Consider the following 16,308-nt stretch of genomic DNA (forward strand, 5'->3'; position numbering starts at 1 on the left):
GGGAAAAAAAGGCGTTGTTGGCGAGAATTTAGGACACTTTTTCTCACGAACAGGCCCCAAAAAAGTGCCCTAAATGACCAGATGACCACCGGAGGGAATCGGGAATCACCTCTCCTGACTCCCCCAGTGGTCACTAACCCCTTCCCACCAAAAAAACCCCACTTGCAAAAACCTTATTTCCCAGCCTCTATGCCACCCTCAAATTTCGTCCCCACCTCCATGACAGCAGAATGTGTTTGATCCTCTCACAGCCTTTCCCTGGGTCAGATGTGGCTCTCGGGTGCACTGCAGGGTCACATCAGCATTGCACTGTGGTGGGTAGTGGGTATTGGGCTCCGTGATTTCACTAGCTTGTGTTGGTAATTGGTAGGCTCTTCTCCCATGGTGCTTTTCCCTCTGCTTACTGGGTCAGAGTGTGTCCTGTTTTGTTTCCGGTAGTCCACAAGGTAGTGGCCATTTTTGTAAGTCCGTTTTAGATCCCTTTCGTGTGTTAGCCACACGTTACAGAACTTAGTTCTTACCTTGAATGTTGCTGAAAGAGGGCATTGTACACCATTCTGCCAGCTCTGAGCTACTGCTAATCTTAGTACCAGGGAGACTCGTTTCCAGTGGGGCACAACCTCTGATCTGCAGTTAACTGAGTAAACGTGGTTATTGAAATAAAGGACGTTTTCAGCGAGATTAGTCTTCAGGTGTGAACTGTTGTGCCAAGGTGGTTATACAGCAGCAACAAGTCCTGTCCCTGGAGCAGTTTTAGTGGGTAATGCAGTGCACTTCAGGCAGGCGGACCCAGGCCCATCCCCCCCTACCTGTACCACTTGTGGTGGTAAATGGGAGCCCTCTAACCCCCCCCCCAAAACCCACTGTACCCACATGTAGGTGCCCCCCTTCACCATTAAGTGCTATGGTAATGATGTAGAGTTGTGGGGAGTGGGTTTTGGGGGGGATTTGGGGGTCTCAGCACCCAAGGTAAAGGAGCTATGCACCTGGGAGGTAATTTAATGTTTTTTCCTATTTTTTAAAAGTGCCCCCTAGGGTGCCCAGTTGGTGTCCTGGCATGTGAGGGGGACCAGTGCACTATGAATCCTGGCTCCTCCCACAACCCAAAGCCTTGGATTTGGTCATTTTTGAGCTGGGACGCTTCGGTTTCGATTATCGCTGAAAAACGAAAACTCCCAGCTCAAACGAATGCCCACATCCAATGCATTTGCCTGGCACAAACCATATTTGCGAAACTAAAGACAAACGTCCATCTTTTTCGAAAATACGATTTGGCCCACCCCTTCATGGACCCGTTCTCAGAGATGGACGTTCTTACACATGGGCGTTTGCGTTCGATTATGCCCCTCAGTATGTCTCTAATAAAATTATCCTGCCTCCCTTAACCCATGTAAAAGTATATGCAGTAAGAAGATATGTAGTTCTATTCAACTTGAATCTACTACTACTACTTAACATTTCTAAAGCGCTACTAGGGTTACGCAGCGCTGTACAATTGACATAGAGGGACAGTCCCTGCTCAAGAGAGCTTACAATCTAGTATTTGGGTGCAGACTTTGGGAGGAGTGCAGGCATAATCATGACCATGCATGATTTCTGCAGAATTGTTTCTAGTATTGTGTAAAGACACATAGGTGTCTATAAGGGCTCATTTTTTAAAGAAAAATATGTCTAAAAAGTGGCATAATACTGCATTTGGATGTTTTGCTTGCCAAAATGTTCACATCGATGTTTTTGAAACCTGTTTTGCAGACGTTTGTCTATGCATTTTATCTGCAGTACCTCCAAATCACAAGGGGGGCATGTTGGGTGTGAGATTAGGGTGTTCCTATTACTTGGACATTTTTCTGCCATGATGAAACAAAACTAAAATGTGGACTAAAACAAAAACTTTTGGGGCTAGACCTGTTTTAATAGCGACTAAGCCACAAAAATGTGTCCTAAATAACCACTGGAGAAATAAAGGAATGACCCCCCCTCTCCCCAGTGGTCACTGACCGTCTCCTACTCCCCCAAAGATGTGCAAGAAAACGGTACATACTGGTCTGTATGGCAGCTTCTGATTTTAATGGCCAGTGCTATTAGAGCAGCAAGCAGGTCCCTGGAGTAGCCTGGCAGTCTGTGCAGGTAACTGTGGAGAAGGGGACCCAGGCCAATAATTCACTGTTACTTGTGGTGGAAAGCGTGAGCCATCCAAAACCCACCAAAAACCCATATATAGGTGACATCTGCAGCATAAGGGGTATTGTAGTAGTGTGCAGGAGGGCTCACTATACAATATAAGGGAGCAATGGTGAGATGTGTACCTGGGAGCTTTTAGGAGAAGTGCCCCACCACTTTGCTGGGGTGTGTGTGTGGCCAGTCTACTAAGAATGCTGGTTTCTCCTACATCCTGATGGCTTGATTTTGTGCATTTTTCAGTTAGACTTTTTTTTCCCCGAAAATGGACCAATAAGATAATCTAGCAAGTGGCTATTTTTGAAAAAAAAAAAAAAAGATAGACCTTTTCTGTTTCAAAAATTGCTATATTCGCTATTCAGATTCCAGATGTTTTAAGCAAACTTCCAAAGTCTGACTTAGACGTCATATCAAAAATGCCTCTCCACGTGTCCTTATAAAATAGGTGCTTCCTTGGGTTTCCTATCCAGGTGACCTATTATAACTATCTACTAAAAGGTTTGTGGTACATTTGTCTCCCCCTGCTGTAGTGCCGCTGGGTGAAGTATGGATGTGCAGCCAAAATGTTCTGGGTGATTTTTGTTTCATTTCATTTTAGCTTGCATTAACTTTTTCAGTATGCTACTTTGATTTAGTACATAATAAAATTAACTCACACTAAACAAAATAAAACAAATGACAGCACATCTTTGTCAAATTCTTTATGCTTTAAGACTTCTCTTCATACTTTTATTATACTAGTTGGTTATAAGACATGTTAAGAGCTGGTGAACACTTTTAACAACTCTAGTTGGGTTGCGTAACTTCTTTATTGTATTCAGTGATACTGAGGAATCCAGGCTTTGCCTTATGAGCTTCCAATATACACAGAGTGTAAAAAAAATGGAACTTGAATTACATTTTTGCCACTTTGCTGGCATTCTTGCTACATTAGCAATAGGAGCCAATCATGATCTTGTAATGTGTAATTTGTGTGGGGGAGGTGGGTTGATTTTTATAGAATGGATGTTTGGATTTTTACTCTAAGGTATGCTGTGTTTTTGATCCCATCAATACTGGGTAGGGGTAGATATGGCCATTATTGGGTATTAGAAGGGGCCAGTTGGGGGGGGGGGGGATAATTTTGGTGCAACCTATACTAAATACAGTTACAGTGGCTAACAAATATCTTAATATGTTTGTTAAATAACTTTGCTAATGCATGAGGAAAATGGTGTAGCTGCTGTTTGATTTTAATAATACCCAGGGTTCAGATGTGATATCTATTTTGGAATCATGGCTGTTAGAGGCCAATTCAGTTGTCCTAAACCAGCTTTGCCCGGTAGGTTATCAGGTAATTTCCCAACTGAGGCAACATGGGGGGTGGGCATTGCATTATCTGCCCTTGGGCTGGTAAGGAAGTATTCCTTTGTTACAGAGGATATTGAGACTTTGTTGGTTGAGGGGCTCTGGGATTCAGTTGTTGTTAGTTTATAGCAGATAGAAGCTGTATATTCTGATCTCCTTTTGTAGAGGTGTTCTCACCTTTCACTTACTTCAACTACTATTTTGGGTGTTTTTAATATACATTTTGATTGTGTGGGAACTGATGAGGTAGATTTGTATGTATAATGTCAGCCCTGGGGTGGGTGCAGATAGTATGGGGCCCAATTCATAATGCTGGACATACTTTGAATGCCTGCTTTGTCAGTTATTTGAAAAGTTGTAGGGTGGTACTTGATCCCATGCCATGGACAGATCATGTAGTGATTTCCTTTTGGTTATCTTTGGGGATACAAACAGTCCTTTGGCTCTTATGATGTTATGTAGGGCTGCCGAAGGGGGGGGGGGGTGCAAAATTGCCTGGCCTTAGGCACGGTGCCGGTAAGCCTATTCTTGCTGCCTGCTTCCGAGTCTGTCCTCCCCTGCTCCTGCGTGCCTGTCCTCCCCTGCTCCTGCGTGCCTTCCAGGACCTGGATGATTGCAGTAGCTAGATATCGGTTAATGCAATCACCTGGGTCCTGACTCCCGGCATGGACAGGAACAAGAGAAGACAGACTATGGGAGCAGGCATGCAGGAAGCAGCTTGTTTTGCCCTGGGCTCGGCTATGTCTCTCGGCGGCCCTGATGTCAACTCTGAAGGGGGTCTAGTTACCTACATTGCAGGATATTGAGAAGTTGCTATTGAATTCAGTTATTGCTTTGTGGTATACATCATTGTAGAGTTTCTTCGATGGAGGTGGCTATGAAAGACAGATGTATTTTTGACAATATATAGCTCCTTGGTTTTCTGAGGAGCTTAGGCTTTATAAACAACAAGTGTGTGGAAAGTGGGAATGGTGTCGCTGCCCTGATGCTTACACAGTAGACAGCAGGCAAAAGTAGAGGCTGACCAAAGACGAATCACCACTGGAGATATGAATCCAACAGTCTTTATTGATATGAATAAAAGGACCTGACATGGGCCATGTTTCAACGCATGCAAGCACCTATATCAGGGGACAGATAGTAAACTCTATGGGTGAAAAATCATAAAATAATCATGAATAGAAACAAAGAGCAAACGTATAATTGTGTGCAAAAGTATATAAATTTTGAAATACAAACCGTGTTCATAATGATCAACATGTAAATTGAATAATAAAAAAATTATATATATGATAAAAGACAGAAAAAATATATAGTAAAAAATTAAATCAAAAATGATATAAAAATAATATAAAAAATACCAGCGCACATGTATCTTTGAAATAAAGAAATAAATCAAATATGAGTTAATGAAGCACTCACAATAGTTAGAATCAGAACAAATAATAAAGGATTAATTAAAAACATTCATAATCAATAAAAAAAAACAACAATCAATATGCCATAATTGGCATTAATGTCATGTTAATACTGAAAGTGTTGGTACTGAATCATTGTGGAACAAATCAAAAATAATAATAGTATATTTTACTGGTTTTCAGTCCACTAGTAGCATGAGATACGAAAAGAAGGAAAATTCCATATTTGAATTTGGAATATAGAAGAATTGATTGAACAAACGCAAAAAAGCCAAAAGTCAAAAAGAATATAATAAAAAAATAAATAAAACTGATGACAAAAGATTATATTGTTTCAGTAACACTATGCATTATTCATTTTTTGCTCATGCATGTACAATGTATGCCCTTTAAATCTGTTGATACTGCTGTCACTTTCTCTTTTGCAAGTTCTGTTCCTGCAGTCGTTGCAAGTGTTTGTTCAGATTTGACGTTTGGTCTTAGTTAAGTTGGTTAGCTACAACGAAAAAAAGCTTCATTTCTTGTAGCTTATACTTATGTTTCTTATCATGCTTCTTCATTTTGTACCTGTATTATTGAACCGAAGCTTTACGGTATTGTGTAAGCCGCATTGAGCCTGCAACTAGGTGGGGAAAATGTGGGATATAAATGTGTTAAAGCATTTTGGAAGGTCTACAGCTTCGTATATGAGCAGAGCTGTGGTCCCGTGCTTTCATCCGGGTAAGTGCAGCAACGGAATAGTTCTCCCTCAATTTGCAGTCTATTTTTTCTAATTTTCTTTACTTTCTGATTTGTTATCACGCCTCACAAGTGTATTTTACACTGTCGTCGCATCCATGGCTTCAGTACCGATAGTATACAATTATGATGAGTTTATAATAGAGAACGTGTCATGCATCAGGTTTGTATCTTAAAAATGGTTTAGTAAAAACTATAGTTTGTTTTTTTAACCTATATTTAGGTCTTTATTTTGGAGTTTTAACAATATATGAAACATTTTTAGTTATATTTTGGATGTTGTTCTTCTTTCCCTCCTTTCTTCTGTAATTAAGTATTTCCGATGAGGCTTATTATCATTATTTTAATTATTATTCAAGGCATCAAATACTATCCGTTTTTTGGTGCTTTTTAGTTTGTAACATATAAACAATCACAATTTCAAATTCTAGTAAAATTGTTCCGTGACCATATCTCTTCTTATTAGCATATCACATTACGTTTTCTGGCTAATTACTGGTTAAGTTTGCACAAGATTTGCTCAACAATGATCCAGTTACATTTTTTCTATGCCGTAGTTCTTTTTGATGGACATCATTATGACATAAGTTAGTAATCGGTCTTACCCCCTTTTTTATAAAAGTTTTTTACTTTAAAATCAATATAATCTTTTGTCATCAGTTTTATTTTTTTAATTTTATTCTTTTTGACTTTTGGCTTTTTTGCGTTTGTTCAATCAATTCTTCTATATTCCAAATTCAGATATGGAATTTTCCTCCTTTCGTATCTCATGCTACTAGTGTCCCGTTCCGGGCCCTTACCGGGGGGCCCCAGCGGGGGGCGAAGACCGACAGAGGCCGCGGGATCCGGGGCAGCGAAGACCAGCTGCCGACGGGGCCGGCGCTGCCGCGGGCCGCTCCGAGACCGGCGATCCGCTGGAGCAAGCGCCGGTCTCGGAGGAGGGGATACGCCGGCCAAGATGGCGGCGCCGGTGTCGTCGTCTCTCTCGCTGGAGCGGACCAGCGAGCTAGCCCCGCCTCCTCACGCCGGATTGGCGCACGGACAAAGAGACCCCGCCCGCCGGGCAGGCTGGCCAATCCCGGTCTCCCTTGCCTGTCTAGGCCGGGGGGATTGGTTCCAGCTGATTCCAGGGGCCGGCGGGCGGGGGATTTAAACGACGAAACGGAAGGGGACCAATGCTTCCGTTTCGTTCGTCAGAAGCCAACCCCAGAGACTGTATCCTCTTCAGCTAGCCGTCCTTGCTAGCCAACTCCAGAGGCTGTATCCTCTTCAGCTAGCCGTCCTTGCTAGCCAACTCCAGAGGCTGTATCCTCTTCAGCTAGCCGTCCTTGCTAGCCAACTCCAGAGGCTGTATCCTCTTCAGCTAGCCGTCCTTGCTAGCCAACTCCAGAGGCTGTATCCTCTTCAGCTAGCCGTCCTTGCTAGCCAACTCCAGAGACTGTATCCTCTTCAGCTAGCCGTCCTTGCTAGCCAACTCCAGAGGCTGTGCCCTCTTCAGCTAGCCGTCCTTGCTAGCCAACTCCAGGGACTGTATCCTCTTCAGCTAGCCGTCCTTGCTAGCCACCTTCAGAGACTGTGTCCTCTTCAGCTAGCCGTCCTTGCTAGCCAACTCCAGGGACTGTATCCTCTTCAGCTAGCCGTCCTCGCTAGCCACCTTCGGAGACGGTGTCCTCTTCAGCTAGCCGTCCTTGCTAGCGGCCCTTTAAAGACTGAGTTGCTGACTCCCAGCCAAGCCGACCGTCACCCCGCGGTTCCAGCAGTCCTGCTGGCCGCCTGCAGCAGGGGGCTCAACCCCGGTGAACGGCGGTCGCCGCGGGTGAAGATTCGGGGTGCGCGGTGGTCCTCGGAGGTCTTACCAGGCCTCAGGGAACCTAAGGGCTCACCAACAACCACAACAGGACAGGAAACGGAAGCCATGAGCTCGCCTACGCAGCCCGATCTACGGGACCTGGCCAAGGTACTTCAGCAGCAGCAGGAGCAGCTGAACGCCCTGTCGGGGGCACTCCAGAAGGTATGCTCTCAACTTTCTACGCTTCAGGTACAGAACCAGGCCGCTGCGGTCCAGGGGGCCGCAGCGGCTCCCCGTCCGGGAGGGTTTCGTACGGGACCTCGGTTCCCTGAGCCGGCGCGATATAATGGGGCCCCCGGAGGTTGCCAGGGGTTCCTCAATCAGTGCAACTTGGCCTTCCGGATGCAACCGGAGACATTTGCTTCGGACCAAAGTAAAGTGGGATATATCATGGGCTTATGTGAAGGGAAGGCCCTGGCCTGGGTGGCCCCACTTCACGAGCAACAGGACCCTATCCTAGATGACTATAGTGAATTTCAGCGCCGGTTCCGGATGGTGTTCGACCTTCCGGGGAGGCCATCTTCCATGGCGTCGGAACTGCTGCGAATTCATCAGGGGGAGGGAACGGTGGCCGATTATGCCATTCGTTTCCGGACTTTAGCCACGGAGCTACGTTGGAACCCGGAGTCCTTAATGGCTATCTTTACGGAAGGGTTACAAGAACGAATCAAGGATGAATTGGCTGGGCGGGAGGTCCCAGGCCAACTGGACGCCTTGATTTCGCTATGTATCCGCGTAGATACCCGGTTCCAGGAGCGAGCAAGAGCCCGGGCGGAACGGCAGAAGTGGGCACGGGGACCGTCCCGGACTACTAAGGGGCCGTCTCCTCGCCGTGGGAACCGGGACTCCAAGGAGAATGGGGAGGAGCCGATGGTGATGGGCCGTCAACGACTGGCTCCTTCCGACAGGAAAAAACGCTTGTGGAACGGACTGTGCCTCTATTGTGGTGAGGCCAGACATTTTATTCGAGCCTGTCCCGCTCGGGCGGAAAACGTCTCCCCCAAGGCACCTTGAGGGGAGGGGTCTTGGGGCATGCTGCTCCCCTACCGGATTCCTTGATCACCCTGCCAGTAATTCTACGGTGGCACGAGACCGCTATCCAGACCCGGGCCCTTGTGGACTCTGGGTCGGGGGGCAACTTCATTGGGTACGAACTGTTACAACAGATGGGTTGGCCCACGCTCCCGCGGCGGCCGGCACTGCAAATCACCTCCATCCAGGGAACTACATTACCCCAGCCGGTCACGGAGATTTCCTCCTTTCTGGAATTGCAGGTGGGGGAGGATCACCGGGAAGAGACCCAATTCCTGGTACTATCCCGGACCATTCATCCAGTGGTTCTAGGATTGCCCTGGCTACGGAGGCATAGCCCTGTTATTGACTGGACCAAAGGAAGTATCCAAGCTTGGGGCAGTTCCTGTCGGGAGAACTGTTGTAAGGGCCGGACCGGCAGCTGCCCCGCATGTACTACTACGCCCGGGGGGGCGCGGATAGAGCTGGGCTCCCTGCCCATGGACTATAGGGACTTTGCAGATGTCTTTTGTCCAGTGGAGGCAGAAGTTCTACCGCCTCATCGGTCGTTTGACTGTGCCATTAACTTGATGGCAGATACCATGCCACCGCGGGGCCGACTGTATACCCTGTCCCGAGGGGAGTCCAAAGCGATGCAAGAGTACATCCGGGAGAATCTGCGAAGAGGTTTCATCCGGCCCTCTACATCTCCGGCCGGGGCCGGATTCTTTTTTGTTACTAAGAAGGATGGCTCCTTGAGGCCCTGTATCGATTATCGGGGTTTAAATGCCATCACGGTAAAGGATCGTTTTCCTCTCCCGCTCATTCCCGAACTCTTTGACAGGCTACAAGGAGCCCAGATGTTTACCAAGTTGGACTTACGGGGGGCCTACAACTTAGTGCGAATCCGGCGAGGGGACGAATGGAAGACGGCTTTTAACACCCACGAGGGACATTTCGAGTATCGGGTGATGCCATTCGGCCTATGTAATGCCCCTGCGGTGTTTCAGCGACTGATTAATTTTGTGCTCGAGGATTTGCTGAACTCCACGGTAATTGTGTATCTGGACGACATCTTGGTGTTTTCCCAAGACCCCACGGAACATGTGGGTCATGTCCGCGCAGTGCTGCAGCGGTTACGACAATACCGCCTGTTTGCTAAGCTCAGCAAGTGCGCCTTTCACCAGAGGTCGTTACCTTTTTTGGGACACATTCTGTTACCCGGGGGGCTGCAGATGGAACCGGACAAACTCCGGGCAATTCGAGAATGGCCACAACCGCTGGGATTGAAAGCACTGCAACGTTTTTTGGGATTCGCGAACTACTATCGCCAGTTTATTCCCCAGTATTCGCAACTGACGGCGCCGTTGACAGCGCTCACAAAAAAGAACACGAAGGTCCGGGACTGGCCGGCCGAGGCGCAGGTGGCTTTTCGCCAGGTAAAGGAGGCATTCAACTCGGCGTCCATTTTGTTAGCCCCGGATCCAGACAAGCCATTTATTGTGGAAGTGGATGCGTCCGCGTTGGGAGCCGGGGCGGTCCTCTCACAAGTGAATCCTAAGGGCCGGCGCCAGCCTTGCTCTTTCTTCTCTCGGAGATTCTCCCCGGCGGAATGTAATTATACAGTAGGGGACAGAGAGCTCCTAGCATTGAAATTAGCCCTGCAGGAATGGAGACATCTGCTGGAGGGAGCGGAACATCGATTCACTGTGATCACTGACCACAAGAATCTACTGTATTTACAAGAAGCTCAACTGCTCAATCCCCGACAGGCCCGGTGGTCATTGTTTTTCGCCAGATTTCATTTTCAATTAGTGTTTTGGGCGGCTACTCAAAATACCCCTGCGGACTCCCTCTCCAGAGCATTTGAGATTCCAGAGGAGACCAAGGAGACCCATTCCATGTTGGATCCGGCATGCCTCAGCGCGGCCATGGGGGAGGTGGCTCCTACGAGAGAACTAGTGCCGGCCGCTGAGCGAGCGAAGGTAATGCAATGGGGGCATTCGTCCAAATGGGCGGGACATTTTGGGTATCAAAAGACTCTGCGTCTCATTACCAGGCAATATCAATGGCCTCAGATGAGGCGGGATATTCTTCAATTTGTCACCACCTGTCCGGTGTGCGCCCGGACCAAACCGGTGGTCGGGACACCCATGGGGAAACTACAACCAATGCCCGTACCGACCGGGCCCTGGACGGAGCTTTCCATGGATTTTATCACCGATCTCCCCAGTTCCCGGGAAAATACGGTGATTTGGGTAGTAATTGACCGCTTTTCCAGAATGGCCCATTTCGTTCCCTTGCCGGGACTTCCGTCAGCGGCCGCATTAGCTCAACTCTTCATTCAACACATTTTCCGACTTCATGGGCTGCCTCTTCGGATCATTAGTGACCGAGGCCCCCAATTCACCTCACGTTTCTGGAGGGCCTTGTGTACGGCCTTAGGGGTGAAAAACCATTTCTCATCCGCATACCATCCCCAAACCAATGGTATGGTCGAGAGGACGAACCAAACATTGAAGGGGTTTCTACGGGCGTTTGTCAACAAATGCCAAGACAACTGGGTCTCCCTGCTCCCTTGGGCCGAGTTTGCATATAACCACAAGTATCCACTCGGCCTCGGGAGACTCTCCATTCTTCTTAGTGTATGGACGACATCCTCGACTTCCAGCACCGTTCCCGTCTGGATCTCCAACCCCCATGGTTAATGAAACTCTGGCATATCTGCAAAGAGTCTGGGACACGGCCCGAGAACAACTGCAGAAGGCAGCCACCAAATACAAGATCTTCGCAGATCGGCATCGGAAAGCCGCTCCCGTCTTGCAACCAGGGCAGAAGGTATGGTTAAGCACAAAATACCTCCGGCTTCGGGTGCCCTCCCGTAGATTGGGACCTCGGTACATTGGACCCTTTGCAATCCAATCCCGACTTGGAGCTGTGACATATCGGTTGCGGCTACCTAGTACCCTGCGGGTGCATAACGCCTTCCATGTGTCCTTATTGAAGAGTTTTCGGGGGTCTCGATGGCATCCTCAACGGCAGGAAACCGAAAGGCTCGAAGCAGACCCCGATCCAGAGTTTGAAGTGGACGAAATCCTGGATGCAAAAAGACAGCGAGGAAAGCTATATTACTTATTGTCCTGGAAGAATTTTGGCCCCGAAGACCACTCCTGGGAGCCCGCGGCGAATGTACATGCTCCAAAATTGGTCAAAGCCTTCCACGCCCGGTATCCTTCCAAACCCGGGCCCAGAGAAAAGGGGGCATCCGGGGAGGATACTGTCCCGTTCCGGGCCCTTACCGGGGGGCCCCAGCGGGGGGCGAAGACCGACGGAGGCCGCGGGATCCGGGGCGGCGAAGACCAGCCGCCGACAGGGCCAGCGCTGCCGCGGGCCGCTCCGAGACCGGCGATCCGCTGGAGCAAGCGCCGGTCTCAGAGGAGGGGATACGCCGGCCAAGATGGCGGCGCCGGCGGCGTCGTCTCTCTCGCTGGAGCGGACCAGCAAGCTAGCCCCGCCTCCTCGTGCCGGATTGGCGCATGGACAAAGAGACCCCGCCCGCCGGGCAGGCTGGCCAATCCCGGTCTCCCTTGCCTGTCTAGGCCGGGGGGATTGGTTCCAGCTGATTCCAGGGGCCGGCGGGCGGGGGATTTAAACGACGAAACGGAAGGGGACCAATGCTTCCGTTTCGTTCGTCAGAAGCCAACCCCAGAGACTGTATCCTCTTCAGCTAGCCATCCTTGCTAGCCAGCTCCAGAGGCTATATCCTCTTCAGCTAGCCGTCCTTGCTAGCCAACTCCAGAGGCTGTATCCTCTTCAGCTAGCCGTCCTTGCTAGCCAACTCCAGAGCCTGTATCCTCTTCAGCTAGCCGTCCTTGCTAGCCAACTCCAGAGCCTGTATCCTCTTCAGCTAGCCGTCCTTGCTAGCCAACTCCAGAGACTGTATCCTCTTCAGCTAGCCGTCCTTGCTAGCCAACTCCAGAGACTGTATCCTCTTCAGCTAGCCGTCCTTGCTAGCCAACTCCAGAGACTGTATCCTCTTCAGCTAGCCGTCCTTGCTAGCCAACTCCAGAGGCTGTATCCTCTTCAGCTAGCCGTCCTTGCTAGCCAACTCCAGAGGCTGTATCCTCTTCAGCTAGCCGTCCTTGCTAGCCAACTCCAGGGACTGTATCCTCTTCAGCTAGCCGTCCTTGCTAGCCAACTCCAGGGACTGTATCCTCTTCAGCTAGCCGTCCTTGCTAGCCAACTCCAGAGACTGTGCCCTCTTCAGCTAGCCGTCCTTGCTAGCCACCTTCAGAGACTGTGCCCTCTTCAGCTAGCCGCCCTTGCTAGCCACCTTCAGAGGCTGTGCCCTCTTCAGCTAGCCGTCCTTGCTAGCCACCTTCAGAGACTGTGTCCTCTTCAGCTAGCCGTCCTCGCTAGCCACCTTCGGAGACGGTGTCCTCTTCAGCTAGCCGTCCTTGCTAGCGGCCCTTTAAAGACTGAGTTGCTGACTCCCAGCCAAGCCGACCATCACCCCGCTGTTCCAGCAGTCCTGCTGGCCGCCTGCAGCTGGGGGCTCAATCCCCGGTGAACGGCGGTCGCCGCGGGTGAAGATTCGGGGTGTGCGGCGGTCCTCGGAGGTCTTACCAGGCCTCAGGGAACCTAAGGGCTCACCAACAACCACAACAGGACAACTAGTGGATTGAAAACCAGTAAAATATACTATTATTATTTTTGATTTGTTCCACAATGATTCAGTACCAACACTTTCAGTATTAACACGACAATGCCAATTATGGCATATTGATTGTTGTTTTTTTTTATTGATTATGAATGTTTCTAATTAATCCTTTATTATTTTTCTGATTCAAATTATTGTGAATGCTTCATTAACTCACATTTGATTTATTTATTTCTTTTTCAAAGATACTTGTGTGCTGGTATTTTTTATATTTTTTACATCATTTTTATATTATTTTCATATTTTCGATTTAATTTTTTACTATTTATTTTTTTCTCTTTTTATCGTATATATAATTTTTTTTATTAGTCAATTTACATGTTGATCATTATGAACATGGTTTGTATTTCAAATTTCAAAATTTATATACTTTTGCACACAGTTATACATGTTTGTTCATTGTTTCTATTCATGATTATTTATGATTTTTCACCCATAGAGTTTACTATCTGACCCCTGATGTAGGCACTTGCATGCGTCGAAACACGGCCTGTGTCGGGTCCTTCCTTTATTCATATCAATAAAGACTGTTGGATTCATAACTCCAGTGGTGATTCGTCTTTGGTCAGCCTCTACTTTTGCCTGCTGTGATTCGTCATCGTAGAGGCTTACACAGTGGAAGCATATCGGAAGGGTTTGGAGTTATACCAAAGGGCATGCTGCAGGCAAAGAAGGATTTTTTTTTTAATAATCAGATTTTACAAAGTTGTTTTGGGCCTAAGGAATTATTTGCAATTGTGAGGAGACTTACCAGAGATCCTATTGATGGGGGTACTGCGGTATACCATGAGCTTTCTTGTCAACTAAAGTAGCTTCTCTAGTGGAGTTGTTTCAGTATTTGGAATCCCCAGCTGTCAAGCTTGACCATTTAGGTCAGTTGGAGAGCTGGACACAATTTCAGTGGGTTTATTTTAGTTAGGTATGAGATTTGGGGTCAAGTGGAATCAAGAATAGGGGTAGAGGGGAGGGAGGCTGCTAACTGGCTGGAGGACTGGAGAACCACATGGAGAGTTGAGCAGAAAGAGTTCAACTTCTTAGAGAAGAACTGGCAAAAGTGTGCACTGTAAGATTGGTAGGGGAGGAGGAGATTGAGGGTTGGGGAGAAAGAGATGACAGACGAGATAGTATAGAAAAAAAGGGTGCTATTAATTAAGAAGAATAGTATTGCCATTGAAGATCTCTAAGACAGTTTCAGTAAGAGGACTTCAATTGCTTACAAAGTGCTGACACCTTTCAAAGGTGCCTTTCCTGCAGTGGTAGGTCAGGTTAATACCAGGGTTTCTAGGAACGATGTGTAGAGCCAGCAGAGAGAGGGACAGATTTTGTGGTTGAACAGACTGGTTTGCTCTGATAAGGAAAGGGAGGTAAAATCCATAGGGAATTCACAGAAAAAAAGGAGAAAGCTGCTTTGTGTCTACAGTATTGTAATCGAATGATGGGAGTTGTGAAATAAGACAACGAGATTTGAGAAAGATTCAAGTTGAGATAAGATAACATGATCTAACCAGGAGACAGGAAGAGATGATAAGTTAGATAGAATAAAGGAGTCAAGTGACAAGTGAAGACAAGGTCTAGGATGTGGCCTGCTGTATGAGTAGCAAATGGGAGATGCTGAACCAAGTAAAGGTCACAAAGGAGTGAGATGAAGCATGTATTCTTGGAACACAAGTGGCCTACGAAGTGGAAATTAAAGTCACCTATTATAATTAAGTTGGGGTAGTAGTGCACTACTGCATCTGAAAAAGTTTGAAACAAAAGCATATGTGGTCAGAATCAACAATGCTGGTACATATAACAAAAGAAAGTGGAAGTTAGGTGAAGAATGTAAGTGGAGAAGAAGAGATTCCTGATATGATAAATTATATTGAGGCAATTCAGGAAGAGGGTGCTGAAATTGCTACACCACCACCCTCTTTGCTGAACGCCTTGAAGTAGAAAATGCTACATAGTTGGAAAGTAAACACTAAGATAAAAATAGCATCCTCACTGCAACCAAATCTCAGTGAGGAGCGATTTTAAGTTAGTGCAGTGGATTTTGATCCTGGGGACCTGGGTTTAATTCAATTCCCACTGCAGCTCCTTGTGACTCTGGACAGTCACTTGACACTCTATTGCTCCAGGTACAAAACAAGCACCTGTATATAATATATAAAGTATTTTAATTGTAACCACAGAAAGATGGTATATCAAGTCTCATTTCCCCTTCCCTACTTGAGATTCTACATGGTACGTTGGAGGAGTAGCCTAGTGGTTAGTGCAGTGGACTTTGATCCTGGGGAACTGAGTTTGATTCCCACTGCAGCTCCTTGTGACTCTGGGCAAGTCACTTAACCCTCCATTGCCCCTGGTACAAAAAATAAGTACCTGAATATATGTAAACCGCTTTGAATGTAGTTGCAAAAACCTCAGAAAGGCGGTATATCAAGTCCCATTTCCCTTCCCTTTCCCTAATTTGGAAGAAGCTCATCATAGGCAAGGGCTCTCTTCCCATGTAAAGATCTATAATTTAAAAGAAGCAAAGAAAAGAAGGCCAGGTGCAAAGAATCTGTTGGATGTGAAAGAGGGGGATTAGTGATAGGAACTAAAGAGCATGGGATGAGTTCATGCTTTCTGGGGGAGAGAATGAGGTGGATAGGGCGACAGATCCAGTACACAGGAATAGTGGCCATTAGTAGAAGTAGAGAGAATTAAATATCTGAAAAAATATGAACCTGCACCTGGTGGTCAGTTGCAAGCGTCTATAGGAAGAAGGTCGAAAGAAGTACAATAAGATTGCCTAGGAGTTGCCATAAGGAACTTGTCCTGCTCTTTGTGTGCCCCCTTTGGCGTGTGGTGCCGCTGTGCAGATGCCACTATGGTGTTAATGTACTGCATCTAATGTCATCACCTGTGCCTAGGTGGGCAGGGTATGCAAGAAATTAGGGCACTAGTGCTCAGCAGAATCAACACTGGAGCAGTTTTTATTTTTGGTTGTTTTAGCCGAGTTTGGGGTTTTGTTTTATGTGAATTACTATATGTTTTTTGTTTCTTGCTCAGAGTGGTAGATG

General features: G+C 47.3%; 1 protein-coding gene across 2 annotated transcripts in view; it reads left to right on the plus strand.

Moving 5' to 3' along the window:
• The window catches only part of CACHD1 (cache domain containing 1), a 534,201-nt gene that overhangs the window by 169,072 nt on the left and 348,821 nt on the right, over positions 1 to 16,308 (plus strand). The gene's annotated exons all lie outside the window — the stretch shown is intronic.

This window comes from Microcaecilia unicolor, chromosome 6, assembly GCF_901765095.1.
Source record: "Microcaecilia unicolor chromosome 6, aMicUni1.1, whole genome shotgun sequence".
Taxonomy (NCBI): Eukaryota; Metazoa; Chordata; class Amphibia; order Gymnophiona; family Siphonopidae; genus Microcaecilia; species Microcaecilia unicolor.